Here is a 26,609-nt window from a genome sequence, read left to right as displayed (position 1 = left end):
GAGACACTGATTTTTGCAAGGAATAGTTGCTACCTGAAAGAAACCATCTTTGTTTTCCTTGTTTCAGAAAACTGAAGTTTTAATTTGTAGGATCTTGGATTGACTTAATTTCAAAGACTCAGCCTTTATAGATATGCAATACAAAGTTTATGCCCAAAGTAAAAGACTGAAGAGAATGAGTAAGTGTGGGAAAAGGCATTCCCAGTTGACCCCCCGCTATGTCAATGGCAAGTTGAAGACTGTACCTCGGGGCTGGGGGAAACCAGAGTTGAAGAGAAAGCTGAAGACAGTTGAAGAGTGAGCTGCTGGAGCAGGTACTTAAACTGGGGCTTTATAGAGGGTCCAGGACCTTTTGCGGGGTTCTAGGCGTAAGGCAGGTGAGGCTTCAACCTGAGCACCTGTGGTTTAGGTCCATATTCCTAAGAACTGACTGACTTTCAGGACAGGATAATGGAGCATGTATAGGGAAAAAAAGAAAATAAGAGACTCATGGGCAAAAAGTTATTACTGTTAAATATCACGGGAGGTTATGCTGGCAAAATAGTACAAAACTGCTGTGGAATTATTCAACATTTTTCTAATGCAAATAGTAAGTGTATTTGACTTTTATTTGCAACAACTAATATAACAAAAAGTCAACATAAACTTGTATGAAATATATTTTATTACACATTAGATGTAGCTTGTATAGACACTGGATTCAAGGTGATATGTGAGAGGTAAAACTATAAAGTTCATAAAAGAATTATGGAGAAATCCCCTTGTTGTGTAAGAACATGGAGGGACTTCCTAAAACTTTAAAACCACACACCGTAAGGCAAAAGTTTTGTTCAACAAAAAACACCTTGAATAAAATTAACAGGCACATTATAGAAGGGCAGAAAATAATTGTACTTTTAAAAACAGTCCAGGAATTACTATCTAGAAGATTATACAGGAACTCTAAAAGTCACCAAGAGAAAGACAGAGACCTCAAAGGAAAAATGGGCATAGGACATAAATCGACAGTTTACAAAAGAAATCTAAAAGAGTAAAGCTATATAAAAAAATGCTTATCGTATTGGTAATCAGAAAAATGGAAATTAAATTTATCTCTTTGACTGACAAAAATGAGAAAGCTGGATAATGTCAAGCACTGATGGGGATATAGGATCCAGAACCCCTCAGCCTGTGGCTAGCACAGCCATTCAGGAGTGCAATGTGTCAGTATTTAGTTAAATTAAATATACAACTATGATATGATCCAGTAAATGTGCTCCTGGGCTTATCCCCCAAGCAAATGCCCGGACAAGCATTTATAAAGATGTTGATTACAGCATTGTTTTTATTGCAGAGTTAGTGACATCTGGGTGTCCACCACAGAGGAGTGGATATAGGCAACATGTGACAGATACACATTGTGAAGTACTATGCAGCTGTTATAAATAGCTGACTAAATGAACAATTAACAGAGTAGATAGACCTTAAAGACACAGTGCTGAATAAAAAAACAACATACAGCAAAAGGTGAAATACAACAATTCCATTATTGTACACTAACAATATGTAAATTAATACAGTCATATAAACAATAATAGGCATTTAAATGATCACGTACAGACAAACAAATCTACAAGGGTAATGGGGCCAAAAGGAATAAAACTACCTAACTGAGCAATTAACTAACTAAATGAATAAATAATATAAGAGGCGTGCAAATAAAATCATAGCACTAAGTTTTAACGTATGACCAACATGGCTTTTCTCATTCATTTGAGCCCATGTGCTCCACTGAAAAGTTTTTCCTAAAAGACAAAAGTCCAAGCTTATCTAGAATCAAGATACCTTAAAGATAAGCTAATATACTAGTGTAATTTTAATATGTAGAAATTGAAAGAAAATTATTAAAAATAACTTGCCTAAAGGTGAGGGGTAAGTGAGTGTCCCAGGCAGTTCTAGGTCACACTATTGACTCCTAGTCAGAGATCCTTCCATTAAATTACATGCACTATCAGGTTTGGTTAACTAAAACCAAACTGTAAACTTCAAACTCTGAGAGTTTTCTTTACCTAGGGATGATTAATGTTCAAATGATGGCATAGTATACAAAACATGAATCTTATAAGGACAAATGCTTGGAAGGTTTACCCTAATGTTATTCAACATTATCTAGTAATTAACATGCTATAGTTCTGACAATTTTGCTTTTATTTACTTCACTGGTTTCCAAAAAAGGCTTTTCTCTTTATCATTTTTGGCAGATCCATCCATTTTACTGGAGGGTATGGCATCAAAAATTGGTGAATAATTAACTATAGAGTGACACATTTCAGGACCTCCCTAAGGTTTCTGGAAAATGAAATGATGTCAATACTCTCATGTCCCTGCTTCCCCGACAAAGGAGAGGTTCCCATTAGGAGTTTGCCATGGCAACCCAGTAGTAAACTATACACTTGAACATTCATAAATGACACCAGGGCATGCATGGTATTTTCAGATATTTACTGGAGTTAGTTTTTCTTTCTGCCTGTCCAATTTGAATTCTCAGTCCCCTTTCCTTACTCTTTTGTGCTTAATTGTCTTCCCTCAGCACTCCTCAAGAAGATGGAGTTTTATGAAAATAATTCTTGGACATGTGGCTGGATACATAGCTCATTCATTCATTAATTCAGCAAGCATACACTGACATCCTAGGCTGGACACCATAGCAATTAATTAGATAAAATATTACTCCTTTTGTAATGAAATTATTCCACGGAACTGAGCTCGTCACAAAGAACAGCCTTAGAAGCTTTAGACCAGCTTCCTTGTCCTCAAGAATTGCCTGTGATGATGGGTCCCAGTCAAACAGGCTCCTGGTGTCTGGAACTTTTAAGAGGGATCATTTGGTTAGGTTAGTTAAACTAGGGTAATATCCCTAATTTAAGGTCAAATGATTAACAACTTTCATTACATCTGCAAAATCCCTTTTGCCATGTAAAAGGTTTTTCTTTTTGTTTTTAATTTAGGAGATGTTAGGATTCCATGGTGGAAATCTTTGAACCCTCACTAAATATAGCTGGTGAGCCCTGCTCTATCCTTGGGTGACCACAAGTTCTTGGTAGTTTCTAGCGAGCAACCCTGGCACAATTTTTCACATCGTGCTCTCTTCTTTTATGCCAGCTCTCATCTTGAATCCTGATTCTGCTTGTAGCATCATTCTCATGCACCTCAATATGCAGTTAAGAGTGCTTAGTGGATCCATCTGTGGATCAGCATTTTGTATTCTGTACTCACATCCATGAATCAACTGCAGATTTGAAATAGCTAGGATAATGTTTAAAACACTCTTTGCAAACTCATTCAGCCTTAAATTTATGTACTCACCATTGTAGTTTCTACAGGCACTTAAAATTAATCATTCACTACATGTATACACACTGGGAAATAGTGAGTCTGAGCCGGAAGAATGGTATATGCACAGTTTTAGCCAATGAGTTTCAAACAGTGGCCAATTAAGGACAAAAGTTTTTTTCCAAAGGTGCTAGAAGAGTCTTTGAGTTCTACTGTTCAAGGGAGGACCTTCAAAGCACTTGCTAAGAAGGGCCAAATAGCCTGTGTGTCGAACACACATTCTCACTCTCAGGAGAAGCATATGGTTGAGAACAGAGAAGCTAGCTGCCAGGCAATGACCATGCAGTATTCACTACTCACTCAAAACAGCCTAGACAATTTCCATTCCTGCCAGGTAGAGATTTTTGGAGTAGTCAGCCCATAATGTTCCTGGCTCCAGAAAAGTGCCCAAAGTGTCTTAGGTCAGGTCATCCCAGAAGGAAAACCTGAGCCAAGGAGTCAAGTGAAAGTGATTTATTAAGGCAGCGCTCATGGGAGAAATGACTAAAGGAGTTCAGAATGGGGGGGGGGGGGTGGGAGAGAAGAACTGAGAAAAGGGGCACTATCAGGTGGAATTCCAGGCTCAGCCAGAAAAAGCTGTGGAGCATAAATTGCAAATCAGTTTGTCATGTCTCAAGGCAAAGGAACTGGGCCTTCTATCTCTTTACCAGACAGTCTATGGGTCACCCAAGGGAGACACAAACTCCCAGGCATTTCTAGCTAGCTCCCCAGAAGAGCAACGTGGCTCCAGCAACCCCAGTGCAATCCTCTGAGAGATATTAGAAGCAAAACATACAGAAGATGGAGCACATATCATGGGCAAAGGGGACTGAGAGATCTGGCCAGGGTACCAACTAGGGGACATTATATATCTTACTTCTGTAGGTCTCTGGGAGAATGCTCGTCTATCTCCTGCAATCCTACCCCTGACCCCTTTGACTCCTTTGACTCTCCTCCTTGCTCTTCCTCCAGGAGTCACCCTATTGCTTGTGCACACTTTTAGGCAGGGAAGTGGGAAAGACTCCGTAGATTAAGTCATGAACCGTTGATGCAAGTTACTGTGACAAGTGTAAATAGAAACAGGTGCAAAGGAATTTTGGCTCCAAGGACAAGTGCCTCACGCAAACATTATGTTCATGAATGAGCTGTTGTGGATGTTTTCTAAAGAGCCCTGGAGACAAAGTGTTTTGGAAGACAGTGTGTTTTGGTATGGCAGATAAAAGAGCATGGGCTTTAGAGTCATTAGACACGAGAGAGTAGTCACCCGTGAGCTCTGCCCCTGGTGTTACTCTCTGGGGGTTATGTTACGTGGTAAACAGAATTTTGCAGATTTAAGTAATATTACAGATGAAGTGACCTTAAGATGGGGCGATTATCCAGGTGGGCCCAACCTACCCAGGTGATTCCTCCCAGCCCCTCCAGGTAAGATCTCAACACAGCTAACGTGTTGATTTCAGCCTGGTGAGACCCTAAGAAAAAATTGCAGTGGAGCCCACCTGAACATCTGACCTACAGAACTGTGAGATAATAAATGGATGTTACTTTAAGCTGCTAAATTTGTGATAATTTGTAATGTAGTGGTAGAACACTTACACAGGATGTCCAAATTCTAACATTGTTACTGCCAAAGTACTGTAACTGTGCATTAGTTTCCCAAGCCCCCTGTAACAAAGTATCACAAACTTAGCAATTTAAAACAACAAAAATTGGGGGCGGGCCCTGTGGCTGAATGGGTAAAGTTCCATGTGCTCTGCTTCAGTGGCCCAGGTTTGGGGGTTTGGATCCCAGGCACAGACCTCTTCCAATCATCAGTTATGCTGTGGAGGCATCCCACGTACAAAATAAAGGAAGACTGGCACAGAAGTTGGGTCAGAGGTTAATCTTCTTCAAGCCAAAACAAAGAGGAAGATTGGCAATGGATGTTAGCTCAGGGTGACTCTTGCTCAGCAGAAAAAAAAGATCACAACAGAAATTTAATTTCTCACAGGTTTGGAGGTCTGAAGTCTGAAATAAGTATTGCTGGGCCAAAATCAAGATGTCAGTGGGACTGTGCTCCCCCCAGAGGCTCTAGGGGAATCCACTTCTCACCTCTTAGATCTGCTGGTGGCTGTTGGAATTCCTTGGTTCGTGGCTGCATCGCTCCAAGCTCTCCCTCCGTCTCCGCCCCACCCTCCGTGGGTGTGTAAAATCTCCTTCTGCCTTCCTTATAAGGATACATTTCATTGTATGTAGGGGCCATTTGGGTAATCTGGAATAACTTCCCCATCTCAAGATCTTTAACTTAATCATATCACATCTACACAGATCCTTTTTTTTTCCTTCCCAGATAAGCTAACATGCACAGGTTCTAGAGGTTAGGTCATCTCATCTTTTGGGGGGCCATTTCTCAGTCACACACTCTGAGCAGTCATTCAACATCTCTCTGGATTTTAATCTCCTCATTGAAAAAAATGGGACTAAATATGATTATTTCAAGGGGTTGCTGTTGCAAGAAGTAAAATAATGTGTATAAAATATCTACTGTAGAGCCTAGAACAGGGTTGAAACCAAGTGAATGATAATTACTATCATTACCCAAAAAACCATGATCAATGGGGTCAGTGATGTTGAAACTACACAGGTATTTGAAAATCCAAGGTGAAAAAGAATTAGGATCTTCTAACATAAAGATACAAACTCATCTTTCTTTAATCCATTTGATGCTAGAAATTGTCTATTTATCAGCCGTGTCTGTTTTAGAGAATTGTCAAATAACTGCCATCTTACTACCATTATAATTCAATTGGATTCCACTTTAACTCTGCAAATGTTCACTCATTCTGCTATGTGCAAGGAACTCTGCTGTTCACCAGGACATGCATATCTAAGCAGGACACAATCTGTGTTTTCGTCAGCCTCACAATCCAGCAGGGGAGCAAGAGTTTTCTATAAATTCTTGCTTCATAGAGCACATACTATATCCCAAGTAAACCCAGTTATTCTCCATTTTATGAGGTTTGCGTCCACACTTGAAAACAAACACCACCAACAAAAAACAAGTACAAGCGTTAGATAGAATTGGTAGATTCATGGTCGATGAGATGACAACACACCGTAGTACTCAAATTTGTGTGTTGTGTGTGTATTTTCTATAACTTTACAAATATGCATTGTTCTAAGGAAAACCCACATATGAAAGATTTGGAAATACAATCACTGGTTTCACTTACCAGCTGTCTAAGCCAAGTCTGCATGCCCCTGCGTTTCACAGTAGGATTGCCTTGGGCTGACCGGATCTCCCAGAGAAACAACTGGCTCCTGGACTCTCAGTGAGTCCTTGGGAATGTTTTGTGAAAATTCAGTCATCCTCAATAACATGAATGACTCTGAAATGATTTTTTTTCTGCTTTAAATGTTTTTGTCATAAAACTATACTTGTGGTATTGCTGTCTATGTTGGCGGTAGAGTTTTAAGTCAACAGAATTTCCTATAAAACCAAACGAAAAGACAGTGACTCACTAATCTGTTTAAAGCAGACAAAACATTAGATAAAGTAACAGAAATTGTTCCAAGGTTTTATGTTTTCTCTTCTCTGTCTCTCTCTCTCATTCTGTTTTCTTTCTTTCTTCTTCCTCTTCTTTTATTTTATTCTTTTGCTTTTTATCCATTTAGATTTATTTCAGCAATTAAATTTGTTTCAATAGTTTTGTGATACACTAAGGTTGACTGTCTCTGTTAACCCTCAAAATATTCAAAAATATTCCAATGTGTTTTTCCCTTTTCCAACATCATCTGGTATTCCATAGACATATATGTTAGAAGATAGCATGTAGGGCCTAGCAAGAAAATGCAATAAAATTAAAATTTATGCAGAGGTTTTGTTGTTGCAGAAATCTTTATCTTTTACAAAAGAGGCCAACTGCCAGCAAAAGAGACTGGCAAAATAGCACACGAGCTGGTCAGGTGTTGGATATTAATATTTGAACTATGATTCTTTGAATCTGGTGGGATGAGACTGCTTTAACTTATCTTCCCCATGCTAGGTTAACACCTCATAAAACAGACCTGAATAACAGTATATTCCATGTTCAAGAAGATTCTTTGGGGGCTGGCCCCACGGCCGAGTGGTTGGAGTTCCACACGCTCCACTTCAGCAGCGCCGGTTAGTGGGTTTGGATCCTGGGTGCAGACCTGCTCCACTCATCAGTCATGCCCTGGAGGTATCCCACATACAAAGTGGAGGAGGACTGGGGCAGATGTTAGTTTAGGGCTAATTTTCCCCAAACAAAAGAAGAAGACGACTGGCAACAGATGTTAGCTCAGCGCGAATCTTCCTCACTAAAAAAAAAAAAGGATTCTTTGTATATTTGCTGGATGATGCAACTTCCAAGTCCAATATGTTTGAAACCATATTGTTAAGGAAACTATTAGAGTGATACGGTGGACGTTCAATGCCACATATATTCTTCTGCTTGATTTGTGCCAACACAAGCAATCCAGAGGATACAGAAAGAGAGGTTTTAGAAAGAATACCTTCTTTCTAACTTCAGTGTGGATAGAGTAAATTATGCTTTTCCTTTTGAAAAATGAAAGAAAAAGCCAGAAACACGTTTTTTTATTGTTTGTATTTTGTTACTATTCCCTGTCTAGACACAAATTTAGGATACCAGATGAGCATCTAAGATCTGACAGAGAAGTAGCAATTTGGTGGCCTTAAAACATGTCTGTATGTACAGTCATTTTAAAAGTGCCCCACACATTTTGCTCACTGCTACAACCAGTTTATGCTTTAATGATGATAGAAGAAGGGCTTGCTCTGGGCTAAGAACAAACATGGAACCGTAAAAGAACTGATCTCATTAAAGAGCCACCGCACAGATTTCAGGCTCTCCTCCTTTGTCCTACCTTTTGTACCTAGCCCCACATGTAAGGATGCCAGGTAAGGGCGGGATTGAAAGAGTATGATTAGACATGTCAAAATTCATTTCGAAAAACGTTTTTCTTCTGCTAAGAGGGTGTTTTTATTTCCCCAGACGGGTAAAAAGTCTTGCAATTCAATCTCTTTGTTTCTCCTTTGAACAAAGAGAGTTGCTTGATGTAATAGTTAAACATTGCATGTTTGCTAGTCAATATCATGATAAAATATGATTCTATTTTAAATAAACCCTAGTTTTGCCACCCTCCCAGAAGACAGCAACAATAAAAGTTTGCATATAATATATCTGAAAAATGCAAAAGGTTGGCTCTCATCGACTCCAACCGGAAACTAAAACGTGCTTGGATGGACTGGAGCCCATGGGCTTTCCTGGTCTCATCTAGCAAGGGCAAACTTCTAAAGCCTTCAGGATGGGAGGAAATCACCTGCATACATTTCAGGAAACGTCATTACTTCCATTCTAATCTAAGGAGTAAACAGAGCCCTGTGTTTTGACAAATTCACCTCTGCCACGTATTATAAAAGAAGAAGAGAAAAAGGCATGGGACTGATCCCCATCTCAGTGTGCAATTCTGCCAAAAGGAAAACAGATTTGGTGCCACAGGTATGTGGCACATTCCTTCTCTTTGTCCTTTCTCAAACAAAAGTGTCTAAAAGCACGTTTAGTAGTCGTGAAATTTCCCAGGTCAAGTTTACAAAGAAACACGGACAATATTCCAACCATAGCTTTGGCTGTGGGTACTTGCTGCAGCATTGGATTTTAGAAGGTGACAGGTCACCTAATGAGTTTGCAGTTAGAATTGCACCTGGTCCTGGAGGGTTGCCACACCAGGAAAAGAGTTGCAGCTCCCTTGCACTGGTGAACAACAGGCTGGTGCTGCCTTTGCACACTTGATAAGCCGTTCTTGTTATTAGGGACACTGATTCAGCTCTTCCAGCTGTATATGCTATTGTTTGTTCTCTCTTATTTGCTTGCTATATACAATGATTTCCTCAGATGTGCAGGAGTAAGTGGGCTTTGCTTTTCTTTAGAAACTGCTTTTCTTTCGTACATGAGTGATTGTTGAGTATTCAATTATAGCTGCATTTGAAATGTGGGATCCAGTTCTAATTGATTTCCATATAAATCAATAGAGTTTCTAATCAAGCAAACAGAGCTGTCTGAAGTTCAATGCCGAATTACTAGTTAAGCCTCTACCATTTTTACTCATGCATAAATCAATAAGGTGTATTTTATTTCGTTTTTGACTGGATCTTTTTGTGTCTTGAACTAAGCCGTTTATAGCAATTTGTTGACACTGAAATGATGTGCATTATTTTGTAAACGTGTACCTTCCAGGCCAGATAGAAGCACTTGAAATGCAAATATGATAAACAGAGGTGCTCAGAAATATTTTTAAATCTAAAGAACATTTCTTTTAGGGCAAGAGAGCAAAACCAGGAGCTATTTGACATTAGGTGTTCAGACTGGCAGTTTATGGAAGTTTTGTGTTCTTGTTTTTTTAAATACATAACATCCTGATTACAGAGCACCGCTGCACGAGGGTCAGGCATCAGGAGAAGATAACCAGACAAACCAGTTCTTAAGAGGGTGGCTGATTGGCTGCTTTGCTAAAGATAAATCTTTCCTCTTCCAAATATTCTGAAAAAAAGTAGACTAATAGCAAGAAGTGTAGTGATTTGCACATTATCCAAGCCATTGAGTTATTCCTGCCTGTCCTCATTCTGGTTCTTGATTTGCAGGCCAGCTATGCTCTGCAGCTGGAGCAAATTATATCAGCAGAAGTGCTGATGTGACCACAAGTTGACAAAAGGACATGATTTCTAGTAGCAAAAAAGCAACTAGATTTTATGAAATTGTATCTAATAATGTTGTTTAACTCATGGATCCTGCATCTGACGCCGGCTTTTTATCCAGTCCTTTCAGCGGCCCTTTGTTAACAGTCACTCAGAAGAGGAAATAAAATGTAGCCATTGAAATAAAAATTGCTCTACTCTTTTTAATAGCTCAGCTGCAGGCTCTATTGTTTTATTTAATGGATTGTATAACTGAAGTCTCTCCTCCTGATGATTCCCATTTGGCTTCTGAGTCCCCAAACTCTGTCAGAATCTTGGGGGTTCCAGAAAGGAGGGGAGTCTCGTGCTTTGCTTGTTCAGAATACAAGTGGATAGTAAAAGTGATAACATTCTTTAAAATGTAATTCCTGCTATGGACTCTACAGTACTATGTGCAAGAAGCAGAGCTTTATCATCAAGAAAAAAAAGCAAGATTAGATTGATCCCAGAATCAACGATTCTAGTTCAGGACACAGTAGAAGTTTGCTTGGCTTAAATATACAGAGGCAAGTAGGGTCGGAGGCAATAGCAAGTGGCTAAAAAGGAAATAGAAGGACTAGAATAAATAATTGTCTTCTTGTCATAATCACTGTGTTGCCCTCTGACTGATGGATGTGTTCTCTGTGCTGGAATGCCTGCAGTGGGTCTCTCTGTCCCCTTGCCTGACTATCCGTGGCCAAAATAGAAAGGGTACCTGTGACTCATTGGACTTGTCATCCTAAAGAGTGTCATGTGAATATTATATTTTGAATTATTTAATATTTTTTGGTTTTTCAGAGCAGTTACTGTGTGTCCAGCTTCTATTGGAAGGATTACAGGTAATTTACAAATATATATTTTGCTTCTACTATCCTAAGATATTGCATTGTGTGTATTCAAAAGACCAGAGTTAAAAAAAAGTGCCTCCCATCTCCTACATAGGAAAGGTGGTGTAAAATACCAAGAGAAAGGAGTGACCCCAGCTCCATATTGTAAATATTTTCAATGTGAATGGATTGCTGACTACTTACCTGACTGAAATAAACTGTTTCACTGTAGTTCTCGGAGAATCCTGTAAAAAGCTTTTATAATTCATTTTTGTCCTGCCTTGTTATGTTCCATCCAAAGCAGGTTGGCTGTTTTAGGAAGAGGAGGAGAAAGATACGTTAGTTCATGAAGTGCTAAAACTTTCAGCTGAGGAAGACACACAATATATGAAGCAGTTAAAACAAACCACACAGTATAGCCTGTTAAGGATGTAATTGAGATACATGTAATCATTAACCTTGGAACAGACTGGGAATCCGTTAATGAATAAAATCAATACCCTCTCCACTGATCCATAATAATTTGAAAGAAATGAAAAATTTAACAGTTACTGTATGTGAGGTTATCGTGGGCTGCAATTAGCTAGCCTCCAGGAGATTATGTTACCTAGTTACCAGAAGGTAAGTATAATTTCTGTAGATCTTCTGGAAAGATTGTCATAAAGACAGGTGCCAGACATGGAAATGGGTCAGAAAAAGATATTTGGTACGACCAGAACCAGGGTCGTCTTTCTGTCTTTTCATTCCATACATCCTTCTTTTGACATTTCATACTCCCAGTCAACATGGATGTATTGCTTTGAAAAGATATTACAATTGAATGTTGTCAGTTAAAAAAGTGATCAACCCTTTTTACATCTTACTGCATGTCTATATCTCACATGAGATGGCAAAGAGGTCAAGGCAGAAATTCTGCATTTGGGGACAGATAACACATGGGCTCTCTGCAGCAGGTAAGATTCTTGTGTATGAAGGTATTTCATGTTCATCCTACTCCCTCATCTTAACATTCTCGTCACAGTCATTATTGCCAGTGGAATTTTATAGAAAGGTAGTGGAAAAGAATGAATGTCTTGTTCTGTTGAACTCTCACATATCCATTTTGCAAGTAGCATGTAGCACCCTACAAAATAGTGTAGAGAGAGCAAAATGATCCCAGGGCCCAGGGCTTTTATATATATTGCTTTTATGTAAATCTCAGTTAGAAGAAACAATCTCAGTATGTGAAGTTTCATAGGAAAAATCTCGATTTGGGGGAGATATAAAAAGAGATATTGCCATTCTCTGGGGAATCAGTAAATAAAACGGAGAACAGAATTTAAAAAAATGCATGTAAAATATATGCGTATGGAAATGTTAAGAGCCTTATTTTATAATGCCAAGGAGGGCACAAGATAAAAACTGTTGTCATTTGTTTCCAGGGAAAGCAGTCGGTGAGACCCAGGCACAGTAGGATAGTTAGTTAGCTACCACATGTAAAACTGAGAGCAGATGGCGCCGTTGATATAGAGCGCAGGAATGTGCGTGTTTATGCGGGTGCGTTTCTGTGCGTGTGCGTGTGGAAACCAGCAAGGAGTTTGACACTGATGTACTCCATCAAGTCCAGTTATAAAGAACAAGTAGATAGAACAACATTCTGTGCATCTGGCAGCCTAACTAGCTCTGTCAATCTGTGGATACTGCTGACATTGTACTATAAGCTTCGATTCCATCTGTGTTGTTTATTTTGAGCTGGATTTACTGCACACTGTGTGAATTGATGATGGCTAGAAGGTCCAAAAGATTCTGAGTCTGTTTAAAGTTCCAAGGTGTCAAATTACATAGGATTGTGTCACGAACATTATGAAAGGGTAAGTAGAGAGGCAAACTGATTTCAGTATTTGTTAGACGTCCAAGAAAAATTGCCGAAAATATAGATGAAGAAGGTTTATGAAAACATCTAAAGAGTACATACGAACTCCTGCAATCAAATGTTTCTCTTTCAAGTTGTATTGTGTCATTTTAAAAAATTCAAAATATGTACAAACAAATAGACAAGTCAAATCAGCTCTCCACTCTGAGGTTGTGACATGCGTATTATTCAAAACTTCCTGATCAGTACCATATTAAATTGACAGGATAAAGGAATGGACTTGATGAGTGAGGGTTGCGCCTGCCTTCTTTCTGAATGGCTAGAACTGAGGAACAAGTATATTTCTACACATGTGCTATTACGTTATTATTTGACATTCCTTTCTTCCTTCAGTTTCTTTCTGTATAATAAGATGTTATAAATCTTTCTACCAGCAGCTTTGAAATAAAGTTTGCTATCTTAACCAAGAAACTTCTAAATAGTGGAGAATACAATTTTTAAGAAAAACGATATACATTTATATGAGGAAAACAGCACTATTTGATGTAGGTCATCTATATCAAGGCTTTTGTCTGTTTTAAATTTCAACATAATGTGCAGCTAAATGCTATGTCTGCATAATGCTAGAACATTCCTATGAACACGGAGGAGAGGGATTTAATGATTCAGTTGTCATATAAGCAATCTGTGTATCTGATGTCATTCAATCCATGTAGTTGGTCTTGTCTCCTTGTGTGGTGAGTAGCCCAGAGTAGAATTTTCCCGCACCACAAATTATACAGGCTACATTAGATGCAGTTTGGCTTGTAGTCAGTGAATGAAGAAAGCATTCTGTTTACAGTATACAAATTTCAGGTCATGCTTTCAACCCCTATTCACTTAGTGGTTGGTTATGGTTGATTTGTGTCATTGAATACAGGTATATTTATATGTAACTCTGTCCTTCTTTAAAGAAGAAAATTTTTAATCATCCTGCCTCATTTGTCTCAGAGGTAGGACATCAAACAGAATCTATGAAAGTAGTTTATTTGTTTGTTAATGTTTAATATTCATCATTCATAAGTATTTATTCATATTCTTAATATATGCTAGGTAATGTGAAATATACAGCCAGTGTACTATATAATCCCTATCTTCAAGAAACTTTATCTGTTGATGAATCAAGACATTCTTATAAAATTGTCAAATGGCAATACATATGTTAAATATCAATTAAAAAATGCAAGGTGGCACAAAGTAGGCTAGACCTAAGTTGGAAACATACACTACAGTCTTCTTTCTGCCAATACTAGACTAGAGGCTTCCTTTCCATTAGGTATCTCACCTAACTCCTCAACAACTCTGAGATGTCTTCTCCCTTCCCAGGGAAGACAGAGGCTGGAAAAGTGAATGCAACTTGTCTGGGTCACGTAGGCACTCAGAGACTGAACAAGGCTTTACTTCAATTCACTTCCATAAACATATATTGAACATCTGTTCTGTACCAGGCATAGAACTTGGCACTGGAATAAATAAAATTAAAAACTTGTTTGAAGAAGTATACAGGCTTGTAAGATATAAAATATAAAAAGTTTAATGTGAACATAATGCAGTAAGTGCTGAAATAGATGTATGCATAGGCAATGAAAAGAGCAGAAGACAGGGCATGTAGCTCAGAAAGTGGATGGAGTTAGATAGAGAAGGAAAAGGTGACAGGCTTTCCAGACAGGCAGACACAGGAGCAAAGGTATGCTGGTCTGAACAACAGGGCTAGTGGGAAATGCAGCTTTTGCAGCACACCTGGTAACTGATGGGGGCCAGCGAGGGAAACACATTGAACATTATGCATTCATAATAGGAAGTAATCCCAGTGGGTTGAGTTAATGAGGAAAGGCTTGAATGAGGTTTGTCTTGACTCATGAAGTTTGGGTAGATTTTGAATAGACAGATAAAGGAAGAAGTGCATATTGTAGGTGAAGGCAAAAAGGGACCAACAAATACTTGAAGATAAAGATGTACAGAAAAACCAAGATGGCAGATTGAGAGATGTACAGGCCAATATGGTAGATCTTCTCACTTTCCATTTTGGCCAGCAGTTACTGTGTACAAACTTGAAACTTGTTATCACCTAGAACTGGTACATTAATTTCTCTCCCTGGCAACAACTTCTTCTCCTTCCTGGTCTCATTCAGTCTTTCCCATTCTCCAAACTGCTTAAGACCTTTAATCCTTTCATCCTGAAAATTGTGGGTCTCTATCAACCCTGATCTATCTAATTCCAGACTGACTTAGACTCCGTGGTCCACCACTTCAACCTCTCCTTTTGCCTCAAATTCCTTACCAAATTTTCCTTCCATATCACACCTTCCTGGAAAAACCTCAAGATTGGATCACTTCCTCCTTAGTTCCCTAGCTCTCCTTCCCATTATTCGAAACATAGTTACTACCTTTATTCTCCTCTACGCTAGCTACCTTTTTATCCTCAGTTTATTATCTCTTCACAAAACAGAAGCCATTATCCAAGCAGTACAAGCTAATGCACATCAGCACCCACTGCTTCCAAATCTTCCATCACAAGTGTAGAGGTGTTATTCCTTGTATGCGAGGCCAATCCGTGCATCTGTGGATCCTGCCCTCCAACCTTCTTTTCCCTCCTGCCCATCTTGGATTTTCAAGGGCCATAGTTCCTTGACAATCCTGTCTTTCTTCCCTTTTTTCAGATTCCTATGTTTCTAACTGGCTCTCTCTCAAATAATATTATTTCAAAATCTCTAAGTCTCTACAATTTTAAAAACAAACCAACAACCCATCCTCAAGTCACTCTTTAGCTACCGTCTTCTCTCTTCCTTTCATAGGCAAACTTCTCAAAAAAAAAATGTCCTAGAGTCATTGTTTTGCCGTTCCTTCACTTTTCATGCATTCTTCAATCCATTGCAATCTGGAAACCGCCCCCAAGAATTTCCTGAAGCTGTTCTTGTAAGGGTCATCAATAAACACCTTGTTTCTAGATCCACTCTTATCTTATTTTACTTCTAGGACTTGGTATTGCTGACTAATTCCTCCTCTTTGAGCACAATTTTCTTGGTTCAATAATACAACCCTCTGTCATTTTCTTTGTAGACTCCTCTTCTACTGCCATTTCCCTGAATATTAGTGTCTTTAAGACTATCTCTTAGGCCTCTGCTTTTATCATTCTATACATTCTTTCTGAGGAATATCATGTATAGCTTTAATTACTATCTAGATGCTTGTAGCTTCATTTACCATCTTCATGTGGGAGAATCCAATCCAAGGAATAAGTCATCAACTATTTGTCTTTTTGATGAGTTTCAGTCAGTCCTACATATTAAACTACTCAATTTCTCTGCTTGGATGTCTCACAGCTATCTGAAAGGCCACCTGTCCAAAAGTGAATGTACCATCTCTTTCCCTCCTTCTTCCAGCCAAACTTCCTAAATATTTCTCAAATCCATGAACTTTTGTTTTCCTTACCTAACAACATTTTTCTCCTTCAGTCTAAGGTAAACTAAGGGACCCAATCATTTAAGGCAGCTAATATTGAGTAAGAAATATACAATTCAGATGGATGTAGAAAACAATTAAAATTAAATGGAGCCAACAATGTACCTCTTTTAATTAAATTGGAACAGTTGAATGAACCACAGTTAAAATACTAAATTTCAAAATCCTACCTAATAAGAAACCATTTTTTTTTTTAAAGATTGACACCTGAGCTAATATCTGTTGCCAATCTTTTTTTTTTTTCTTTCTCCCTGAAGACCCCCGGTACATAGTTGTATATTCTAGTTGTAGGTCCTTCTGGTTGTGCTATGTGGGGCACCACCTCAGCATGGCTTGATAAGGAGTGTCATGTCCACACCCAGGATCAGAACCACTGAAACCCTAGGCCTCTGAAGCAGAGCACGTGAACTTAACCACTCGGCCATGGGGCTGGCCCCAAGAAACAAATATTTTAAGTAAGTTAAGGACAGAAAGCATATCATCTTTATGTTCATCTTCTGAGCTCCAAGCACTGTGAGCTACAACAGAGCTGCTGGTCAATTAATAACTATTTAATCAATTAATCGGTTTGTTCTTCAGTCTTACAGAAAGTAAGAAGCAGTACAAGGTTCTCATCAAGTCATTCACACATGGTTATGACTGCTCTATAACTTATTATGGATACTGAATGGCTAATGAAATAAAGATGTCAAAACTGTTCCTTCTTGTGTCTGAAGGAATTAAAGATTTCCTTAGAACGTGATAATAATAAAAGGAATATCAGGCACTAAAGTGACTAGCCATGTTAACTTTGTATAAAAACAAGGCTCTATTCTATGGTCTTAGTTTTCAAAACTGACCACTATTCACAGGGAAAAAAATTTTTCACTGGCTCTACCCAGCCTGAATGGAAAACCCATAAACGGAAAACTAGTATTTTATACATCTTGCTAATGAAGAAAGTTGACTCTTTTGTAGCCAAAACAAACTCTATCTTCTTTTCCCTCAATAAAGTCATTTGCTCCCTCAGTGGTAAGTATGGATTAGTATTGTGATAGGCATTGGTAAGTCCAGCTCAACTTTCAACAGCTCTGGACTTACAACAAACAGAAATGAAATTTTACGTGGTCTTATCCTCCTTTTATTGCAAAATATGCAAATATAAAGAAAAGTATAGAAAACATAAGTCAATAGATTAATGAATTATAATAAAGCAAACATCTCTGTAACCACCTCCAGGTTACAAAATACAACTTTGCCAACAGCCTGCCCAATTATAACACCTTCCCTCCCACTCTGTCTGGACGGTACAGTAATACTATCCTTGTTCTTCTTTATGGTTTAGCACCTGAAAATGTATCACTAAATAATATAATTCAGTTTTGCCTGTTGTGAACTCTATATAAATGCAATAATACAGTGTATATTTCTTTGGTATGACTTCTTTCCCTCAATGTTAGGCTTTTAAGATTTCTCCATGCTGCTGGGTATATCTGTAGTTCATTAGTTTTGATTGCTGTTAATAATCCACTGTATGAATACACTTTAATTTACTTTTCCATTCTGTTGCTGATGAACATTTTGATTGCTCACAGTTTTGGGCTATTATGAATAAGGATGCTATAGCATTGGCGCATATTATCCTAGTATATCTACGCATGCCTTTTTGTGGTGTATATAATTAGAACTGAATTGCTGGGTTTGAGAATATATATATCTTCAACTTTACTAGAATGAAAATGAAAAAAATGGTTGCAAATTGATTGTACTAGTTTAACTGGTTTTATTTAAGAAAAGAGTTTCCAAAATTCTAATGGTAAATTCCATCTAGTATTGCATATCTCACATGGAAAGAAGTACATTGTCTGACAAAAATTTCAAAATAAATGCAAATGAAGTATTAATGCCTAAAAGAGATGAACAAATATTTGTACTTTTTTTCTGATGAAAATACATATTTTTCTCATAAAAGTGGTAAAAATGCGTTAAGCACATTTATCTGAATTTTTAATAAAGCAATAATGCAGACAAAAGTAGATAGATCCTGTGGAGGTTCAAACATAGAATAAAATGCTTTCATTTTATGGAATTCACATTTCTCTCATAATATTACAAAGGTTGGAAATCTCACCCAATATGCAATTAAACAACCATTCTATGGGCTTATTAAAAAGAACTTGCTTCTAATATGCAATTTCCACCTTTATATTTATAAAATTTTGAGCATGGGAAGCAGCTTTACACTGAAAACAGTAAATCAAAACAGCACTCTCTTTGACCTGGGAACTACACACTGATCTCCTGGATTGAAAAAAATAAAAGCCCCCATGCTTTGATTTACCATAAAACAAAATCCATTTTCTTAAATTGCATCAGAATTTTTGGAACCAGTATATCAGAGATTTTTTAGAAAATATGTGTAATGGTACTAAAGATGTCACTGAGAACAAGGTAGATTTGGTTTCTGCTGTCACACAGCTTAGAGTCTAAAGGGAAATGCAGAAGAGCAAAGAAACTGAGACATAATGACACAGCGGAAAGGCTGTTAAAAAGGGCACTTGATCAGGGAAGACCTGAAGGACAAAATAAGCATGACGGAGAGGGAAAGACAAGACTTGTTCTAGGAAGAGGAACAGAATCCCAAAATTGAGAAAGGAACATAGGAGGATCAGAAGTTAATACAAGCATCTTTGAAGTCAGCCAGAGATAGGATAAAATCTCAAGCCATGTGAGAGTCAGAGAACAGCAAGCTAAGCTGAGCCTGAACTCCTGTCCCACAGAAACTGTGAGATGATAGATAAGTGCTGTATAAGGTGCTAAGTTTGTGAGAATTTATTATGCATCAATAGAAAGCAAATATAATATTGTGTGTGTGTGTTGTGTATATTCATCAAGATCTATGTGAATGGTGGGGAGGAGAGAGAAAAATATGGCAGGTATACTTCTGTAGGGAAATTTTTCTTGAAGTTTATGGGTTAGCATGAACCACCTCTCTCCCAAACGAATATCAAAGTAGGAAGCCCCCATTCAGATAAGGTGATTGAGTCAGAAACCTCAGTTTCTGAATGGACAAAGGAAGAGTGCTAGAATTCGCTTGCAGATTGTACCAGGTATTTGCTGAGCTTTCCGTTTGTTCATTTTTGGTTTCTGTCCCTAACTTAAGTGTCTCTCTTCTAAGATATGCACTTACAGTTTGTAAGAGCCAACAGCCAATGGAAGTGCACTCCTGGTTGAAACTCCACTTACAATGAGTAACATTTCTCCCCAGTCTAAAATGCTATAAAGTCCAAATATGGCTGGTTGATAAGCAGAATTCGCTCACTTTTTCTGTACCTGTGACATTATTGATTGATCACTTTTACAAATTAGTCCAAATTTACAACCAAATAATAAAACTCTGAAAGCTTGGGGAAGCACATAGACAAACAAAAGTGATAACATTAGGAATTCTTTAAAATTGAATTGCATTTAACATTAATAAGAAGGAATTATTCATATCAGGCATGAAAGAACATAAACCTGGACCTCAAAAATTCTTGGGAAAAAAAATTCTCTGAATGAAATATTGAGCCCCTTAAATGCCTTTCTTTTTCATGTGTCTTTCATTGATGCTACAAAGAACTCACTGAAGCTCAGCCATTCTTTTTGAGGTCTCTATAATAACCATGATCTTAGCCACATCTTTGATTTGGAACATCAAAATGTCATAATTGATATCAAATTCATGAACACTAGATCAGGGCATTGCTAGCATATTTGATGGACCGTCAAAAGTACGTACTTGTTTGTTCTTGTGTTCTTATATTGTCCTTGGCTCTCTTTTCCTATTTTGTGTCTTCCCTCCTAAGGGACAAAACTTGGAAATCTTTAAATACTGACAATGGAGAACTTATCTATAGGCTGAAATTACACCAGAGTGGCTGGAGAAGGAAATGATGTTACTCATGAGGAAGCCTCCAGGGCTGATCTTTACAAGGCAGGAGCAGCTCATTGGTTGAACCATTAGACGAGAATCATATAAAAATTAGCAGTGTGTGATGTGATCCTGGAAAGAATTTTAATCAGAGAGGTTAAGTTAGATGAATAATAGCAAGAAAAGACAACGGCAATATTCATTGGAAAAACAGAAGAAAGAACAATAAAAGAAATAAATGTAGAAAGGCTATATTGGCAAACGAAGTTGGGAACTGCCTTAATTGTATAACAGGTGGGGGAACCATCAGCCCTTGAAGGGAGCAGAATCCCTTTGAACTACTTATAGCTGGTGACCTCAAAGGCTGGTGAAGTTGGGAGACAGCCTCAGCCTTAACACAGCTGCTCTCTGGCATTATTAACCGCATGAGAATGGATCTGAGAATTGGTAAAATAGTAACAGCTAAACTAACAGTTAAAAAATAGAAGTCAGTCTGCAAGTCATGAAGCATGTCCATCAATTGTACAAGAAAGGTACCTTCTTGCTGAAAATGAAGGCTAGGCAAGACTCTTCAGCCCACATCAATCTCAACAAGTCTGTCTTTAAGTCTGGTTCATTTTTATTTAAATTGAGCCTAGTCTGAGTCTCTAATTTGCGATTTGAAGGTGCTTTGGGATTCAGCTCAGTTCTCCCTAAACCTTCCTCCCCAGCTGCACAAGGGAACCACTCTGGGAAGATGAGAAAAAATATAGGATGAGGCTCCTAATGGTCCAAGCATTGAAAACAATCTCTCTCCCCAGTAGTCTGTTATTTAGAATTATACCATATGAATACTGTGCCCTAAGGAAAAAAAGTGAGAAGAATATGTTGCCTTTTCAATGGTGAAGCTCAACCCACTAAGGAGCTCTCTCTCTTCAAAAAAATAATAAAAATGGGCTACTGCAGGGCTCAGGAAAATTATTCTGGAGACCGCTGCATCTCAGACCTTACCGTACATAATAATCACCTGAGGAGCTTGTTAGAACAAAGGCATGGCCTCTATCTCAGAGAGGCTCTTGGCAGAGATCTTCAGTGATGCTTCTTTCCTTTTCTACTCTACGCCAGTCAAACCATTAGTGTGACACTTAGCTAGAGAAATTTAGGTCTGTGGGAAATTCTATATCTCTCACTTTTTCCAAACACAACTCACTAGATGCTAAAAAGGCAGCATTGTTGTGGCTCAGTGCATTGGGCTTAGTAACATTTCTATTTCAATTAAAAACTTTCATAAGAGTGCTCTAGCATCTGGCTAAAAGATGCCAAAGATTGCAATAGTTTTACAAGATTGCTTAGCCTCACGTTCCTTTAAGTGCTTTCCTAGCAGGAGTGTCTAAGCTGGCTTCCTTCAAAATTTCCCCACGTTTCTGAAGGAACAAAAAAGGGTGCTTACATTTATTGGGCACCTCCCATATGCCAGGCATGGTACTAGTCCCTTATTTAAATGACCTTACTTAATCCTCACAATAGCCTTTATGCAATAGGGCTATTCACATCCTCGTTTTATAAGTGATGTAACTAAGATCCAGAGAGACTGAGTCACTTCATAAAATTGCATGGCTCCAAAGCAAGTAAACTGAGATTTGAATCTCATTTCTCACTATTTTGCTACATAATTTCTTCCACTTTTTGAATTGCTTTAAATTGTAAATTACCCCGGGGTCATTATGGTTATACTTCCAACATTTTTTTCTATCTTAAAACGTAGGGAATCCCTCAATTTATACTAAATAATCATTTCATCTGTTCTAAACTCAGAGCCTGGAGAAGTCAGTGTTGTCTTTCTTGTTCTTTTTCTCTTATTGTTCATTGCCAATCTAGACAAATTAAAGTACAGATGAAAATGTCTTTGTTCCTGATAAGAGCAGGTCAATAGATCATCATTCCATGCTTAATAAAGGCTATCACCACACTCCTTAATCTATTTAAAATATCCTCCAGGAATAAAGAATAAGAGAGACATTTCTAAGACATCATTTCATATGTTAAATCCAAATTTATTCTACCTAGGGAAAAAAATGCTTTCAAAATGCTTCATAAAAATTTGGCATCTCTAAACATAATACAATCATGAAAGAGACTTGTGTATTTTCCTTTTTTTGGAAAATTTTCAGGTCATCACAAATTAACAAGGTCTTCCAAGAAGATTGAGGATAACATTTTTTATATTCTCAGCTGTCTCCAGTTTCTTACTCTGTTCGTGTATTCAACAAAACTTTATTGCACTCTTACCATGTGTTCAGCAAAAAGAATACATTGGTGAACAAAACTGATCAGATGTTATCTCCACTTTCAGGAAATCCGAAGGCATGTGATCATGATTCATTTCTTCTGTGTTTCCGTATTAATTGTAGAGATAAAAAAGCTAAGGTAATCTAATGAAAAGTTTTAATTTAAATAGAAATGTTAATAAGGCCAGTGTACTGATCCATAACAATATTGCCTTTTTAGCATCATAAATTTATATGCTAATTGTGTGATTCAATCATAAAACTAAGTTTTTCATGGAATTTTTCTTTTCTCTGGGTTAGCGTTTCAAGTTCCACATAATAGTAACGATACTCCATCCCATAACATTAACAGGAGGAATGAGCTGTTAGATATTTCGAATAGTACAACTTCTACCTTTAACTTACTAATTAGAATAAATCCTTAGAAACTAAGGTAAATAAGATTATATTGCATATTTCTAGGTATCTTTAAGTATATAGATTGTTTCTAAGAGTTTTTAATCATATACTTAAAAGTTGACTATCTTCCTACTCAAACTCTCTTGTTGATTTTTTTCTTCATTTAAAATAGTAAGCTTTTAACATCTTTCACTCCTGCAAAAAAAGACAAAAATCATCATTCTGGTGCCCATTTATCAGAACGTTAACTCTCTTTGATAAAGACCTTATAAACATGCATTTGACAAAAGACCCAAGAATATAGTGGGGAAAGGATAGTCTCTTTAATAAATGGTGTTTGGAAAACTGGACAGTCACATGCAAAAGAAGGAAACTGGACCACTATCTTACACCATATACAAATGTCAACTCAAAATGGATTAAAGACTTGAACATAAGACCTGAAACCATAAAACTCCGAGAAGAAAACATAGGGGATAAGCTCCTTGACATCTGTCTTAGCAATCGTTTTTTGGATTCAAGACCAAAAGCAAAGGCAACAAGAGCAAAACTAAACAATGGGACTACACCAAACTAAAAAGCTTCTGCAGAGCAAATGAAACCAACAAAAAAATGAAAAGGCAACTTATTGAATGGGAGAAATTATTTGTAAATTATATATTTGATAAAAAGTTAATATCCAAAATATATAAAGAACTCATACAATTCAATAGAAAAAACCAAACAAGCAAGCAATCGGATTAAAATTGGGCAGAGGATCTGAATAGACATTTTCCCAAAGAAGACATAAAAATGGTCAACAGGTGCATGAAAAGGTATTCAACATCACTCATCATCAGAGAAATGTAAACCCAAACCACAGTGAGATATCATCTCATGCCTGTTAGAAGCCCTATTATGAAAAAGATAACAAGCAGCAAGTGTTGATGAGGATACAGAGGAAAGAGAACTCTTGTGCTCTGTTGGTGGGAATGTAAATTGGTGCAGCCACTACAGAAAACAGTATGGAGGTTCCTCAAAACATCAAAAATAGAACTACCATGTGATCCAGCAATTCCGCTTCTGGGTATTTATCTGAAGAAAATGAAAACACTATTTGCAAAGATATCTGCACCTCTGTTTTCCTTGCAGCTTTACTAACCATAGCCAAGACATAATACGTATATATGTATATACACACAATGAAATATTATTCAGCCATAAAAAAGAAGAAAATTCTGTCATTTGCAACAACATTGATGGATCTCAAGGGCATTATGCTAGGTGAAATGTCAGAGAGAGAAAGAGAAACACCGTATGATCTCACTTATATGTGGAATCTAAAAAAACAAATAAACCAAACTCATAGGTACAGAGAACAGAATGGTGGTTGCCAGAGGTGGAGGGTAGGCGAAATGGGTGAAGGTGGTCAAACAGTACAAACTTGCAGTTATAAGATAAATGAGTCCTGGAGATGTAACATACAGCATGGTGACTAGAGTCAATAATACTGTATTGTATATTTGAAAGTTGCTAAGAGAGTAGATCTGAAAGTTCTCATCACAAGAAAAAGAATTTGTAACTTTGTGTGGTGATGGATGTTAACTAAACTTGTGGTTGATTATTTCACAATAGAGACAAATATCAAATCATTATGTTGTATACCTAAAACTAATACAATGTTGTATGTCCACTACATCTCAATAAAAAATACATTTAAGTTTGCGTGTAGCAACTCTCTAAACAGAATAAACAGTTAAAGCAGGGGCAGATATGTCTAAAGCAGAACATTCTCTAAGGGCATTAAATATTAAAGATGCATGAAAAATGAAATTTGACAAATTATGTCCATTAAAATACTTATTAGGATTATAAGGTTTAAGTAAGAAGTACAAATAGACACATAAAGATATTTCTCCTTCTCATAGACAAGATGAGAATTACCCGTTTGCTAAAACCAGTTAGAGCAATGAAAAGAAATTGAAATTGACCTGAATATCCATAACATTACACTGATTTCTATCATCTGGCTTAATACAGGGACTTTGTATACACTGAAAGTGATGGAAGTGTCCTTGTTACATACTATCTGTGAAGTAGGGATGCATTTTACACTGCTTGTGTTTTCACGGAGGAAAGCAAATTTCAGCTCCTCTTCCCCAGAAAGGAAAAGTATGCAAGGGATACTTTCAATTCTCTGCTGCTTCTCTTTCTGCCCTGTCCATTGACGTGGAGTGACTTACCTGAGGGATAAGTTTGGGAGGAAAAGCTGAATGTACTCACCTCAGGCGCTGGTGGCCCTTTGCAGAGCCACACTGTCCACCTGAGCCATGCATTCTTTTCTGCTGTCCACAGTATGGTTAGGCTCATGAGAGCAGCCTGTATCCCTGTGGGGGCAAATGTTTTCATCCATTCAAATCTGATTAATTAATTTAGCTAATTCATTTGGTCATAGACCAAAAGTCATACTCTCTGATAAACTGTATCAGTAATAAAATTAATATTTGGAGCTCCACTTGTCAGTTCTCAATTAGTTCTAAAAACCCAGAAGGAAAGGACAAATATGGGTGTCATTTATTGGACTCTTAAAACTCTTACATTACTTAAATACTCAATTTGTTGGCATTAGAAAAGTCTATTTCTTTATAGACATATTCAGAATAGTTTTTAAGCATAAAATTTAATCAAAGATCTGGGCTTAGGAAAAGGATGATAGAACTGTGCCTGTATAAAAACACGAGTTTAGTGTAAATGTCAAGAATACATAAGAACCATAGATCAAATATAGAGAAATAGTGTGATAATTTTTTCAATATAATTTTAAATACTAAGTTATCCGATTTATAAGAATTGACACATTAAGTTTATGCAAAATTAAGCAAATTTTTGAAAATATTATTACAGGAGAAACACAATCAAATTTTAAGTTGATTATTTAGCCATAATTCATTTATTTCAGCTTTTGGTTATAGTTCTTTAAGTGTTTCACTATAATCATCATATTCTTGAAAATTATTTTTCCTCCTACTGGTTAAAAAATTGTATGTATATGTGTATAGTGTGTGTGTGTGTGTCTGCAGACACACACACACGAACTAGAATTTACAATTGAATTATTAAGCGTTACTTGCTGTTGAGAAGGTCTTTCTTTGGAGAAGCATGCTTTCTAACCTTTATATTATTGAATGGGAAATCTTTGGGTGGCTTTAAATTTAACTTTACACCCCAGTAGAAGCAGAACTACAAGTAATCACATCCACAAAACAAACATTTCCTTCCTCATCTTCCAAAAACTAGCATTTCTCTTAGCCCTTAAGAACAAATTTTTAGTATTTCCTCATATGCATTTGTTCAAAAAATTTTATGTATGATACACATATATACACAGTATTTTTTATTGCACACTCACATTTGCACATGCACAAGCACACACACACATACAGAGATAGATTGCTCCTCTTTCTCAGGTAGGTAAACATTTAAATGCACAAACAACTATGAGGAAACTAATCCATTAAATGCCAATTGTTTGCACACAATAATATCTTTTTCAAGTTAGCTTTTATATAAAGATAGTCCTTAGTCGACTGCTCCTTGTTCAACTATAGCTTAAAATTTCAAAGATGAAAATTAAAATATATTGTCTGGACCTCTTCACTGTCTTCTCTCTGGGTGATCCACAACCTCCCCAAATTTGTACACCCTGGACTCATATATATATGTCTCAGACGTGTTTTGGACATCTCCAACATGTCTAAAATTGAACATCCAAAATCAATATGCCTAAAAGTGAACTTAGCATCTTTTCCTT

General features: G+C 37.3%; 1 long non-coding RNA gene across 18 annotated transcripts in view; it reads left to right on the top strand.

Annotated features, from left to right (window-relative positions):
- LOC139046208 (uncharacterized) overlaps positions 1-26,609 on the top strand; it is a 150,277-nt gene that overhangs the window by 76,725 nt on the left and 46,943 nt on the right. For 17 of the 18 annotated variants that reach the window (XR_011505951.1, XR_011505950.1, XR_011505953.1 and 14 more), the window contains one exon: positions 10,880-10,920. The exons of the other annotated variant lie outside the window; for it this stretch is intronic. This is a non-coding gene — a long non-coding RNA (uncharacterized lncRNA). The remainder of the gene's footprint in view (positions 1-10,879; positions 10,921-26,609) is intronic. 18 annotated transcript variants of the gene reach the window in all.

This window comes from Equus asinus, chromosome 9 (genome assembly GCF_041296235.1).
Source record: "Equus asinus isolate D_3611 breed Donkey chromosome 9, EquAss-T2T_v2, whole genome shotgun sequence".
NCBI lineage: Eukaryota > Metazoa > Chordata > Mammalia > Perissodactyla > Equidae > Equus > Equus asinus.
The sequence above is the reverse complement of the archived record's forward strand: the minus strand, read 5'-3'. Positions and strand labels throughout refer to the sequence as shown.